The following is a 15,621-nucleotide window of genomic DNA, read 5'->3' as shown; positions in this document are numbered from 1 at the left end:
ATGATTAAACGTTAAAAACAGTTCCTGAGTATGACAAAACAACACATAAATGAAAAAAAAAAATGGTGACTTCCGGTTAAAAAATGGCGGCAAATACGTAGAAAATATTTTTATTATTTCTATCAACTTAACAAGTGATAACACACTTTGTTTATTTTAAATGCCTAGTTTGGTTAGAAAGACAGGTTGCTTATCTATTAATTATCTGATAGTTGCCTTTACAACAACCCGTACAAGGAAGGCCAGAACGGTAGCATCTACAGTTACCAACACAGCTGTATTTTCGCCTCCGCATTTCAAAATTTTCTGACACGAGGATGCAACGGCAGTCAAAGAAGTTCATTTTGGTTTCCAACTGTCATTCTTTCTTTCATCCGACCCCAGTGTTCATGACTTGGTACATGTACCTGTAGAATACATGAATCAGGCTGAGCCCAAACAACTCCTCCTTGATATAGTTATCTTTTGATGTGCTCTGGAAAAGAACCTCTTGTAGGCGGAATTGCATCACAATGCCGCTGCTTTCTGGCAAACAATTCACATCGTTCCTCGCTTCATACTTCAGCCAAAAAAAGTCCTTTACATCTGGAAAACCTTTCATTGTTAGCCAAGCAGACATCTTCCCTTTCTCACGACAATTCGACAAAGTGCCACATCCACTGAATGCATAGACGAAAATAAGAGCAGCTACACAAGGACCAAACGCATTTGATATGTCACGTACAGGAAGCCATCAAAAGACGTTATTCCTTCCATAACCTATCCACAATTTGTTCTATCTAATTTTGCGATTGCTGCAATTCCTGAACTTTTACATCTGTGTCAGTACTACATAAAATAAAATTTAACAACACTTTGCATGATCATGCCGAACATGGACAAACATTCGTGTATCTGCTTCTTCATGATTACAAGGGGGTAGATAGGAAGTATCTTTATTGAAATTGCAAAGAATATTTTCGCCATGAGTAACATACACATTTTTATGAGTCTCTTAAGAAGCAATTTTGTCAGCAAGAAACTTGAACAATTTCGTTTCGTTGTCATCTTCACAGAGAAAACTACTACAAACCCTTGGTGTTCTACCAGAATCAACACCTTTACATCTGTCACAAGAACCTTGCCTTTGTCTTGTCACAGCCTTTAAATTATTCATTTAGTAAACATCGAATACAATGTCTACTTTTGAATACTTACCGATGCAAGATTTTATATAAGGCAGTATGACATCATTAGCATAATCATCAAATATTTTTGCCCAACTTTGTGCCCTGGAATTAACCATTGCTGCCCCACCAACGATAAATGCGTTAGAATTTGGATCAGCAAATCGCAGAATGTTTCAAGTAAAATCATTTGCAGCGATTTAATACCACTATTTTAAGTGACATCCTGAGATAAAGACGGAGGAGCAGTTTAGTTTTTATGGATAAAGAAATATTCCCAGTAAAACTGTCTACTGTGACAAGAAATGAAAAGTCTAGAAAAGATATCGAAATCACTCTCGAAAGGTTCTCTAGCTTTGTTTTTGACAAAGACATTTCCAGTTTAATTTTGTGGCCAAAATAGGAAGTTGTTCTTTTTTATTTGGTTATAAAAAGCAGGTTCTCCTTCGTTTTGCATATGCTTCAAAAGATCTTCGTTTTGTTTGGACCAATATCTTGAAGTTTATTTACATATCTTACCTGTTTCCGAATCAACAATTTCCTAAATGGAGTATTTTATTTTTACAAATCTGACGACTCTTCTAGAAATGAATTTCCAAACTCGTTCATCACTTTACAATGCCTTTAAAGCTGTTTAAAGAAATCTTTTTGTGTTTTCGTAGAGTCTTCATTATGTCGTTCGTCTGTTATAGAATGACCCAAACCACTAGATCTTTCAAATTCATCTTCTTGTATACTGACAAGTCCAGCTAGTCCAGCTACCATCCATTTGTCTAAAAGGGATCTTCGGTTAATCCTATTGCACCAACATCGCCCTTCACAATTGCATTATTCTATTTTTGTGCCTGACCAATTGTGTTATAAGAAAGACATTTGCTGGTCTTACGGACAGTGAAATTTTCATTTTCAAATTCCATTGCCACCTGTGGATGATGTTCGGGAAGGGAAGTCATATCTCGGAGACGGTCGGTAACGATCTAGCATAATTTACACGATCAAGACCTAAAACAATACGCTTTCGTGCTTTATATAGACTTTTTGAAAAGTACGAAATCTCACTCATGAAATGAGCATAATACCAAAATCAGAAGAAGTTCTTAATTCATAATTGAACGCCAGGAATTAAACTGTGACCGAGATGACTCTATTTCCTTACACCAGTCTTTTAAATCATTGAACGCCACAGAGTCATGACTTAATTATATATTCTGAGTTGAGCTTTCATTATCCGAAATTAACAATTCAAGCAAAATTCATGCGGTTGTCTGATACGCCTGTCTAGTTCTAGGTACATTTGAACATACATAAAAAGAATCTGCTGTTCTTGGTGTTGCAATATTGGCTTCAGTAAGACGAAATGTCCATCCCCTATCACGCAATATATTACCCAGAGTTTTATAACAAGTCATTTCAATGTGCAATCCACCAAACATGACGATACACTTATCTTTTCCTTACAAATCAGGCCATTCCCATTGAATTTGATTAGGCATTTCCAAAAGTTGCTGATCTGCAGTTACAATTGATGTTTCTCCGGGATTAACCACATTTTCGCCTTAACCATTGAATACCTGAGAAATGCTTGGTAGTGCATACAAATCGCTCTTGATGTCTATAAATAGTATAAATATGCACATGCGCAAAAGTGTTAAACACATGTGTATCATAACCTTGAAAAATGTTATTAAACCAATTCATAATATCATTAGAAATCCAAAAACACTAAAGATATGTTAAATAGTTCAAATGTTTTTGAAAGAATTTTGTAACATTTTCGCGCATGCGCAAATACTGGATATGTCAAATATTAATTTTTAATAAATATGTGATGTAAGGAAGGTATCCTCCAAACCAGGTAATTGGTTTTTACTAAAAGAAGTTCAAAGAAAAGTTTTCCAGAAAAATCAGTATTTTCAAACAAAAGAAAACAGCCATTTTAGAAATTTCCGTGGCCATCTTGAAAAAAATATTTTTTTTAATGGCCAGCAGTTATTTTTTAAAAAGTATTTAATAATGATGCTTTGTGATAATTTTCATGCTTGTATCATAATTTGCACAATTCCCTCGATTTTGCTTGCTAATATCTTCCACTATCATACCTCATCTTTTTGTTTATTACAAAAAAAAAGTTTTAGTCGGGCTACCAATGTTCTTTGAGAAAAAAAAAAACTATTGATATTGTACATGTGTTAATGAACAGATAAATAATGTTATGGAGGGGTATTTACGAAAAATACCAGACAATGGGCTGTAAAATTTACCGAGCCGCTAAGTAAAATTCGGTCCGAAGACTGGAAATTTTCGACAATATACCTCCAAAACATGATTTTTTTTTTATATTTGTTTTTAAAAGAACACCGAATAGATTTGGATTGAAACCCTCTGTATAGGTGAATATTTTTTTTACTCGAAAGCTGTTATTCACTAACATGTTATTGCATTATTTTGAATATAAAAGGATATTATCATAGAACCGTGGGAATTATACATGTATTAATACGCGTCATCTCGCTTTTATATGTAAGTCATATCCGAAAATTTTTGGCGGAAAAATGTTCGAGAGGGTAAATAAAGGCAACAGTAGTATACCGCTGTTCAAAACTCATAAATCCATGGACAAAAAACAAAATCGGGGTAACAAACTAAAACCGAGGGAAACGCATTAAATATAAGAGGAGAACAACGACACAACACCGAAACGCAACACACACAGAAACGGACCCAGCAACAGACAAAACACCACGAGAATAACAAATATAACATCAAAACCAATACATGAATTTGGGATAGACAAGTACCGTGCCACGTCTTATCTCAAAAATAAGAGAAAACACAAACGACTCAACGTTAAAATGCAACACACACAGAAACGAACAATATTATAACAATGGCCATCTTCCTGACTTGGTACAGGACACTTTTAAAGGGGAATAAAAGTGGTGGGTTGAACCTGGTTTTATGGCATGCCAAACCTCGCACTTTAATGGCAAAGTTAAATATAACATTAAAATGACAACATAATATTACAGGACTACAATACAAATAAAAAGGAGACCATATTAGACAAAGAAAAGCATGATTAGCACTGAAGATCAAAAGTTGAAAAGGTTTTGCCAAATACGGCATTGTTTGTATGCCCTGGATAAGAACATTCTTATTATATAGAACAATTCATGCTATTGCAAACAGTAAATTTTATCAAATGAATAGGAAAGAGATATACATAATGAAACTGAAGTATTAACTAATTACAGAAAACTAAACCCAAATACATAAAAATGGTATATCCAAAATTGCAAATACCATGGTTTTTGACGCAATTTCACCGGTCGTGGTGAAAAATAGACAAATTCGTTTGAAATGAGTAAATAATATTAGAATACGCGAAAAATACACTGGTTAACAACCAATCAAAATCTCGCTTTCTTATATAAGGTGTTACTTCGTGTTTGAATCAAAGCTTTACATGTTGTAATGTAATATTATATCATTTATGTATGTACTACAGTATTCGTAGGTTTTTTTTGACTGTGTTCCTATTTCGTTATGTTGTCATTTTAGCGGTATTATTCTTTAATATTTCGATATGAGTGGGAGGTTTGGCTAGCCATAACACCAGGTTCCCTCATCCCTCAGTTTTTTCCATGTTTTGTTGGCAACTGATTTTGTTGTAGTTCAGTGTTTATTATGTTCTCTTGTTTTTCTCTTATTGATTGTGAGTTTTTTCTTGCATTTTATCTCATATTTGTTTTCCATTTATCGAGTTATAACTATTAAACAGCGGTATCTTTTTGTTGTCTTTTTATGGGTCAATACCAGATGTTATTAAAACTAATATGCGATATGAATATTACAGTGGAGGAATGCCCATATGGTATCTTTAAAATGAAATTGAATCAATCTCCAGGTCTTGCGGACTTACGGTAGAGTTTTATAGATTTTTTTGGAATAAACTTAAATCACTACTGGTAAATGTCTAAAATACAGGATACGATAGAAACAGTCTTTCATATTCACAACATACTAGTATATTAACTTTGATATTTAAAAAGAGGGATCCATTACTTTTAGAAAACTATCGTCCAATATCACTTCTTAATATAGATTTTAAAAATTTGTCATATGTTCTTGCGCAACGTTTAAAATAGGTACTTCCAAAAATTATAAAATGAGGATCAAACCGGTTATGTAAAAAATAGGTTCATTGGGTTTAATCTAAGGTCAATCCAAGATGTAATAGACTACGCAGAAACATACAAAATAGAGGAAGCAATTGTTTTTGTGGATTTTACAAAAGCATTTGATTCTTTAGAACGGGATTTTATGCTTGGAACTTTTAAACATTTCGGGTTTAATGAATCATTCACTAAGTGGGTTAAAACTATGTATACAGATGTTCAAACAAGTGTTTTGAACAATGGGTGGGTATCAGAAACTTTCAAAAATTCACGGGGAATCCGACAAGGCTGTCCTTTATCAGCGTTATTGTTTGCTTTGGCTGTTGACATTATGGCTCTTAAGATGAGGAACAGCAACAAAGTAAAAGGAATCACTATTAAATTAGATGGGAAACGTCACAGCGTAAAAATTTCACAACTAGCAGATGACACTACATGTACATTATTTTGTAAAGATAAAAACAATGTAATATCTGAGATGAATATAATCGAAATTTTTGGCTCAATTTCAGGAATATTGGTAAATAGCAATAAAACAGAAGGATTATTGATCGGGAAATTGAAATTCTGTAAAGATAAAATTGCGGGAATTAATTGGGGAGATATATCTATTAAAGCATTCGGGGTGTTTATGCACATGATAAAGATGAATGCAAAAAATTAAATTGGAATTGTAAAATATATAAAATGTTGAAATTGTTCAAGACATGGAAAAAAGGAATCTATCAATTTTAGGGAAAACACGTATTATTAAAGCATTATTTTGTCGTTATTTACGTTTTTTGGAAGTGTCTGCTTAACTCCTGAAAATTATCTTAAAGACATAGAAACAAGAAACTTTAAATATATTTGGGATGGGAAGCCAGACAAAGTAAAAAGAAACCTGATAACATTTCCTTATGAGGCCTACAAATGGTACAGAAGTAATAAAGTCCTGGATTTTGACTGAGGGGGGGGGGGGCAAACAAAACAAGCAGTGACATAAGCTGATATAAGAAAACAAACAATTTGGGAGAATAAATTTATTGCATTTCATAAGAAACCAATTATCTTTGAAAACTGGATTAAAAGTGATATAATATACTTGAATGACATTCTAGATGACACATTGTCACTATCAAAAAATTATATTTTGAACAAACTAAAGTGTAAAGTAAATTGGATCGCTGAATTTCATAAATTGAAACAATCCATTCAAAAAAATTGGATTGACATATTTAAACAAGAAAATTCTGTCTAAAGTAAAGTAAATATCCAGAGAAATAAGATCACATGGAAAGATCGTTATTTTGATACTTCATTTTTTTTTATATAAAATGTTATATGACTCTCTAGTGAATAGTAAACAAGAAACGTCAGTAGGGATAAACAGGTGGCTCAACAATTTTACCACTGCAAGAAGCTTCAAAAATGAATTCATGATATAACTTTATTTTCAAATACTCAACTGAAAATGAAATAAAACTATACAGATGGAAACTACAACAGTGTATTGTACCAACCAAAAAGCATTTATTACGATGGAAAATAACTAATAACAGTTTGTGTAATTTTTTAAACATAGAAGAAGACTATGCTCATTATTTTTTCAATTGCTGTTATTTAACAAGATTTTGGAAACAAATTAACGATCTCTTAATAAAGAATAATTTAGATTTTCCAATAAAATTACAACTTATGATATTTGGATACAAAATTACAGACAGCAAGTATTACCCAATACATTTTTTGATTACAATTGTTAGTTTTTCAATATATAAGTCGTACTATGTATCTGAACAGAAAACAAAAAACATAGACGTATTCAGAATTTTTATTAATGAATACACCAAGAGAGTAGATACCAACATTAATTGACATAAGACAATAAGTCCAATGTTACTTTCAATTAAAATAAACATAATCAATGAATATTTTTTATATTGTTAATATAGAGTTTTGTAAACAAAATGTATGTCAATTAATTTAATCAGCTGATTATTCCCTGGGTAGTCAGTGGATTGTAACAGGGTACGTCAAGAGACGCTTGAAATCTTTATGATTTATGTAACAATCAGTTTGATGAATAAAATTATTATGTAGTTAAAAAAAATAAATAAATAATAATTCTTTTTAAATTTGCATATTGCCAATGGCTTTTTTCTATTTATGTTCTAAAATAACCAAATACCTCTGAATATTTCTACAATCAATTACCTTTATACATATCTATACGAAAACATATAAATGTTTGTATATTTCCTTACCTTCAAACCATTTCTATTAGGAACCCCACTGGCTACCATGTATGCATCACCAATGGTTTCTACTTTGTACACGTCATAAACGTCTATACGTTCATCAAACATGGAATACATACTGTTTAAAAATTCAACAACCTGTAATGTACACGTACGTGTCCTGATTAACCTTGAAATTTTAAAGTGTCATTATAGTAACATTGATATAAGATTAAAAACAATTGGCTTTGTTTAGATGTAAATAGTTATCAAAGGTACCAGGAATATAATTTAATACGCCAGACGAACGTTTCGTTTTCGTCTACATTAGACTCACCAGTGATGCTCAGATCAAAAAAGTTATAGAGCCAAACAAGTACAAAGTTGAAGAGCATTTATGACACAAAATTCCAACAAGTTGTGCCAAATACGGCTAATGTAATCTATTCCTGGTATTAAAGGTACCAGGATTATGAATTAATACGCCAGACGTGCGTTTCGTCTACAAACGATTCACCAGTGACGCTCATAGAACATAAAAGCCGAAGAAAGATACCAAGCTTTTAATTAGTAACTTCTCGTCTTCATAAGACATTTATACAAACAGTCATATCTACATGCATATAATACTGTTTATCTAAATTTGACATTATAAAACATTTAATATTTTCAAGGAATTAACCATTCTTTTCTACCTATCAATTGTCAATAATGTCGTTCTTTAATGTTTGTTGGACATAATTCTCCTAAGCAATTATACTACCCCTCTTAAAATGAAAAGACAGACTCGTGTATGGTTTGATGCGTCATTGTGTTATACTTATTAATTATTTTTTTCATTTAAACAGACTATAAACAAATGATAAAGTACACACAGACTCGTATGTACTAAACTGTTATTACATTTTTAAAAGATCTCATGTTTTATCCATTAACGTTTTTTTCAAGTTTTCTCAAGATAAAGCATTCCTGTCATTACGGTTCTTTAATTTCTTCCTCTTTTTAATTTTCATATTAAAATAATTACAAGTAAGGCCGGTATATAGTCGTAACTACCATCAGATGTTTAAGATCTGTGCTATATTTATAGAACAAATTTTGCATGTAAAAAATAAATAATTGGCAAATGTCTTTCTATTTGCATGGATGATAAAAAAACATGGTGCACTTTCATTGCATGTCAGACATATTACAGATAAATTCATCACGTTTCATACAAGGAAGTAATGTTTCACCGTGTTTGTAACAACCTTGAAAAAATCAGTTAAAGCTTAAAATTACTGAGTCAAATAAAGGCAACAATAGTATACCGCTGTTCAAAACTCATAAATCTATGGACAACAAACAAAATCGGGGTAACAAACTAAAACTGAGGGAAACACATTAAATATTAGAGGAGAATAACGACACAACATTAAAATGTAACACACACAGCAACGGACTAAGCATTAGAAAAAATCCGATGAGAATAACCAATATAACATCAAAACCATATACATGAATTTGGGATAGAAAAGTACCGTGACACGTCTTATAGTAATTTGAATTCACACTCAAAAGAGAGTATTTGTTAATAAGTCTTCACCAGGAACGCTAAAATCTAAACATTCGAAACCAGGAATGTATAAATAAACTAATTATTGATACCAGGATCTATATTTTTCAACATAAACTACCGTTAAGAGATATTGATGTATAGTTGTATATGAGTTCAAAGATACTTCGTGACAGAACAACACTGATCATTAACCAATGTACTCTTCGGATTCGTGAATAAAATGGATGTTCGGTCACTCGTTGAATATTTTTCTATATTTGAATTCTTCGATTATTTATTCGTTAAATGTGTAATTATCTGGAAAGAAGAAAATAGTGAAGACTAGACAAAAGAAGGAAATTAAATAAGAAGGGGTATAAATTTGCAAAAAAAAAAGAAAGTAATTTTTGGGAAATGAGCACCGCCGTGTAACGCTACTCTTATATAATGCTGGGAATCGAATGAAGTTAGTATGCACTGACGATTATCCTTAAATATCAAATTTTCAATACGTGGAATGTGCATGTAATTAAACAAAACTAAATACAGAAATATCAAGGAACACACGTCATAATATCCCCAAACCAAAAGATCAAATTGCTTTTACAGTCTAAAGTATCTTTGAATCATTTGATGTTTGATGGTACTTGTTTAGTAATGTTACATTAACGATGTTAAGCTCAAAATTAAGGCACGATAAAAAGGATTTATGACATTAAAAGTAAACTAGAGACTATATTCCTCTTCTATTTACCATTATATAAAACTATGTCGGTCATTTCAACCATAAAGCTAAGTTTGTATCATAAAACTTAATTAGTTATTAACAACCATTACGTTTAAATCAATCATTGTTTTTTAATGAGACAGAAGAGAGCATTTTATCTTATCAGGCTATCTGAGAAGAGGCTACTTTATTAAATGTAAAGACATCAAATATATGTTTTTTCATCGAGACGAGTGTTGGCAAAATATACATCGACCAGAAGAACCTGATTTGTATGACATTATTTGTTGGTGTTGAATATTATGGTCTTTATGTATGCCGACATGATTTATAAGTTATTAATAGAAAACAGTACGTACCCCAATAATTTATTACAATTCCACAATATATCAAAATTTATTTTTTCACGTTTGTAATGTATAAAGAAATCTTTCAGCGACTTTTACTTTTTATTAGCTCACCTGGCCTAAAAGGCCAAGTGAGCTTTTCTCATCACTTAGCGTCCGGCGTCCGTAGTCGTCGTCCGTAGTCGTCGTCCGTCGTCCGTCGACGTTAACTTTTACAAAACTCTTCACCTCTGAAACTACTGGGCCAAATCAAACCAAACTTGGCCACAATCATTATTGGGGTATCTAGTTTAAAAAAAATGTCCGGTGACCCGGCCACCCAACCAAGATGGCCGCCATGGCTAAAAATAGAACATAGGGGTAAAATGCAGTTTTTGGCTTATAACTCAAAAACCAAAGCATTTAGAGCAAATCTGACGGGATAAAATTGTTTATCTGGTTAAGATCTATTTACCCTGAAATTTTCAGATGAATCGGACAATCTGTTGTTGGGTTGCTGCCCCTAAATTGACAATTTTAAGGAAATTTTACTGTTTTTGGTTATTATCTTGAATATTATTATAGATAGAGATAAACTGTTAACAGCAATAATGTTCAGCAAAGTAAGATTTACAAAAAGGTCAACATGACCAAAATTGTCAAGTTACCCCTTGAGGAGTTATTGCCCTTTATAGTTATTTTTTAACAATTTTCATAAATTTTTGTAAATTTTTGTAAATTTGTAGAATATATTTTCCACTGTAATTGCTGGGCCAAGTTCATTATAGATAGAGATACCTGTAGCAAGAAGAATGTCCAGTAAAGTAAGATCTACAAACACATCATGATCACCAAAACACAATTTTGTCATGAATTTATCTGTGTCCATTGTTTAATATGCACATAGACCAAGGTGAGCGACACAGGCTCTTGAGAGCCTCTAGTTTTGACAACTAATAGTTGTTTTGTTAAAATATTTTAAAAAAAATATTTTAATGTGTTTATTTCAAGTTAAGAGGATGCCAATTTCGTCATTTTATTGTTTATGTATTATATTTTGACCTCATTTTTCTTTGAGCGTTATTAATACATTTTCTAATCTTGTAATATTTGGAACCCAAAACAAATCATAGTACTCGTACAAGAATACTTTGCCTCAATCAGTTGAAACATACGTTGAAAAATGCTTTTTAGAAAAGTTTCTGATAAATGTTGTTTGATAAGATACGAGAGAAATTTAAACTAACCCGGTTCAATTTATTATAAAATATAAAAAGTAACGGAAAATGGCATAAGACGGATTAACATGCCCTCTAGCTGATACCTCACAGAAGAATAAATTGACCAACGGTTAATTTATCTTAAACAAGCTAGAATGTTAAGACTTATGTAAAACATAGCACACCCTATACAAATTTCATCTAATAGGCATTAATTCACTTGAATAGTTTAAAGGCCTCGCCTCTTTTATACATTTGCATCATTGCCTTACACGGAGGTTATACGGTATTTTACGTTGATTATCGTACTAAACAGTCAGCATATGTTTGATGTTTAATTAACGATTAATGGGCTGTAATGATTAATTAAGGCAACATTAATTTACTGATGTTCAATCAAGTAAATTCTAAATCCCGCTGTTAATGAACTTTCCAACCTATTTATCATGTAAACCTGTCCTTGATATGATCTTATATTAACGCACTATTTGTCAGGACAAGGAAACGTAATATAATTTGCAATAAATCATTCACATGAATTTTTATTAAAAAAATCCATTAAAAAAGATACTGTTCAATTGAGAAAACTTTGTCAAAGGAAATACATAAATGTCTAAATGGAAGAAAAGTTTTTCATATAAAACTATAGCACTGTTTTACAGTTAATCAAACACGAATTATTTGTTAAGTTGAAATACATTTCGAGTTTATTTTGTACATAAAAAGCCGACTAAAATGCGATGTATGTATAACGTATATTTAGGAGATTGTTCAAAATTATCTCGCTAGTGCTCGTCAAATATCCCCTGCGGTTAATTCAGTTTTGTTTAGACAATTTGCTAGCAGGAATCAATCAAGGTCTATCTAGTTTATGGATGAATCAACAACATACTGTATTGACTTAATAGTTACTAGGAGTTTTTAGTTTACTGCCAGCGTGAACGATACCTAATTTAATTTACTTAATTTAATAGAAACAACTCAAAGACTGAACATTACTTAGATTTTTGTTAGTCAGATGTTTTAGATAATTGTAATATCAAAATGACCGTTTCGGACTTCGATAGATTTTAAATCATTAGTCAAACTCGAACTGACAATTCCATGGCATGAAAACGAAAAATGACTGAAAAATTGCGGTTTGATCTATGGAGCCACAAAGGGTTATCAGATATGTTAAATATGACAACGTAATGATTATATAGTGCCTTTACAAAATAAAATATAAAGTCGAAATCTAGTAACTGTCACTTCCTTCTCCGGAAAATAACATAAATGGTACAAATTGTTCTGAAACAGTTATGCATTTTGACAAAATCAATGTCTCTTCAGTGCTGCTTCATGCCGAAATATCAAAAATTCTAAAACTAAATACAAACGATGAGGAGCTGATAAAAACACCCCAAAAAAATGGTCTTAAATACAGTCAAATCAGGAGAAAGAATAAGAGCATTGCATAATGATGATGATTCCTTAATCTAAAATGATAAAAGTCCTTAATTTAAAATGATTAAAGTCCTTAACTTAAAATGATAAAAGTGTATAACACTTTCAATAGAAACCATGATGTTGAAACGAACAGAACAAGCGTGTTACGACTTAATTCATATTTATAGTTATTATCTGCAATTCTGTTGATTTTATTGAATCTGAAATCTTCGATCTTTTAAAATATAAATTTTTACCACGTAGGTGATGCAAATTTATGAAATATCGTTCTCATCAAAACTCTGTTTGAGTCATTTTTTTCAAAATAAAATACAAAACTACAAAAAGAAAGTACATATTACGTATTCAGATTATAAAGCAATATATAATAAGTTTAAAATGTATACATATGAACTTAGAGATATAACATACTTCATTAGAACACAAATTACACACTGAGTGTAAATAAGATCCAACAGATATGTTTAAAACGAAATTAACAGAGGTTAACTGTATTCAGGACATCAACTGAACAGTCAGTACCGATTAGAGTATATGTATCAAATGAAACAAATTTATATTTTCATTTTGATTTTTTTGTATTTGGGGTTTAAACTCATACTTATCAATTTTATTAAAAGGAGCATTGGGTGATACTATTAATATTTTAATTCCAATTTATGAATTACAAAGAGTATCATAGTCATATACTTACTCCATGTATGCTCACACTGATTTTCTATTGTATTTATGGTTTTGTAATTATAAACGCTATCGACAGTTTGATTGATACATATTTATCTTGTGTAAAAATTATAATGAAAAAATAAAGTTATAAATGGTATAAAGTAAAATAAAAAAAAATACTGAACTCCGAGGAAAATTCAACACGAAAATTTCCTAATCAAATGGCAAAATGATGAAACACAACAAACGCATGCGTCTGAAGGGTTTGTATTAGAATATGAAATGACATCCAGCAGTTAATAAAACATTGCCGTAGCTCTTCCGTTGTAGGAATTGCATATCGTGCATTTTATGATAAATTTTCGCAGATGTTCATGGAAACGTATTGTCGTTGTATTTATTGAGTCACTTGATTGTTAATATTTCTAAGTATTACATTCTCGTCCTTTATTCTAAACAATTCTTATGATGCAGGAGCAAACGGAAAATTAACAAATAGGTATGATTTTTTTCCTTTCGTACATTTTTTGATAAGTTATCAAGAACAAAGTAAGTGTAAAACATTATCATTTCAATTCATCTTTCGGAGACAATAACCATTTAGATACAACTGGTTATATAAATATCATTAAATGCACTTACTAAAAACGAATTTTCAGAACTATGTTAACATGAGTGCATTTCAGTGAATTTTATTATTGGCAATATTTCAAGAAATATCCGTTCTTTGCTATTATAAGTAACGTTTTTTTCATTTTAGCTTAACATGCAAATAGAAATTTCCGGAGCTCTTTTAATAAGTCACGGATGTTTTTACAGAGTCAAGTATAAATTCTAGGAATAATAAAATTTCCCTTTACGACATGAATTTTACATCAAAATGAAATGATCAGCCACAAACACATTCAGCAAATTGCACATGATCATTAATACGATTATACTAACAATAATGATAAAATTACGTGATTTTAAAGATGAACAGGATTTTAACATTGTTCATTTGATAATTAGCTAGTAAATTGTCATTTATGATTCACAATTATTAATCAATTATACAATTTTGTAATATTGATTTATTTCTTAATATAGCACTTTTTATGAATTCAGTCTTTTTTGATTGATATCTATATATATCTATATATATATAAAAATACATTCATATGAGATACTAGTATATGACCCAACCTAACGAACGCAAAATGATATATGAGACTGAGAGCAGCTGGGAATATGATTCTTTAATTAAAAATTAAGTATTTTGTTTAATAATTTCATTGGATTATACAAGCGCTTACTGAAGCACATTTAGGGAGGCACTCGGAAGGGCTTCATAATAAATATTTGTGCACTATTGAAGCTTATATAAATGAACTGTTTACAAACCTTTTGCCTTTTGAAAATCTAACGGTTTTCTACTTAAGAAATAGATTACCTTAGCTGTATTTGGCAAAACTTGTAGGAATTTTGGTTCTCAATGCTCTTCAACATCGTACTTTATTTGGCCTTTTTGACTTTATGGGACTCGAGCGTCACTGGTGAGTTTTTTCGTAGACGAAACGCGCGTCTGGTGTAAATACAAAATGTAATCCTGGGATCTGTGATGAGTTTATTTACAACCAATAGAATTACTAAAATTGCATTCGATTTATTTTTGAAACACTGATGCCACATATTAACCTTAGTTTGTGTCGATTGCAGTTCTGTTACCCTTATAACTCTTGTTGGAACGGTTTATGTTTAAGGAGAACAAACATGTTGCACCAGTTGTGCTGATAAGATAACTACACATTCGATGATTCCGGTTTATCGTTACCTTTTTTTATCGAGGATGTCTTTATCAGAAAAATAAGAAGGAATCGTGGCTAGTCATCTGTGACATAGATATTCGGCTACGACCAACCAAATCATGATGCCGTCCATAAATTAGCAAAGGGATGACTTCTCCTATACTCAAACGGGTTTGTGATTCAATAACTTTCTGGTAAGCGGCAACTGATTATGACACCATGATAGTGCATCTAGAAAATCGTTTGAACTTGGAGATGCTAATTCCATATGCAGACGCTTTTGATATGTTACAAAGAAATAAAAAAAAATCTCAATGGGAAAGCTGACATTATGTATTACGTTGTA

The sequence above is a fragment of the Mytilus galloprovincialis genome, chromosome 13 (assembly GCF_965363235.1).
Source record: "Mytilus galloprovincialis chromosome 13, xbMytGall1.hap1.1, whole genome shotgun sequence".
Classification (NCBI taxonomy): Eukaryota; Metazoa; Mollusca; class Bivalvia; order Mytilida; family Mytilidae; genus Mytilus; species Mytilus galloprovincialis.
This window is presented reverse-complemented; position numbering follows the sequence as displayed.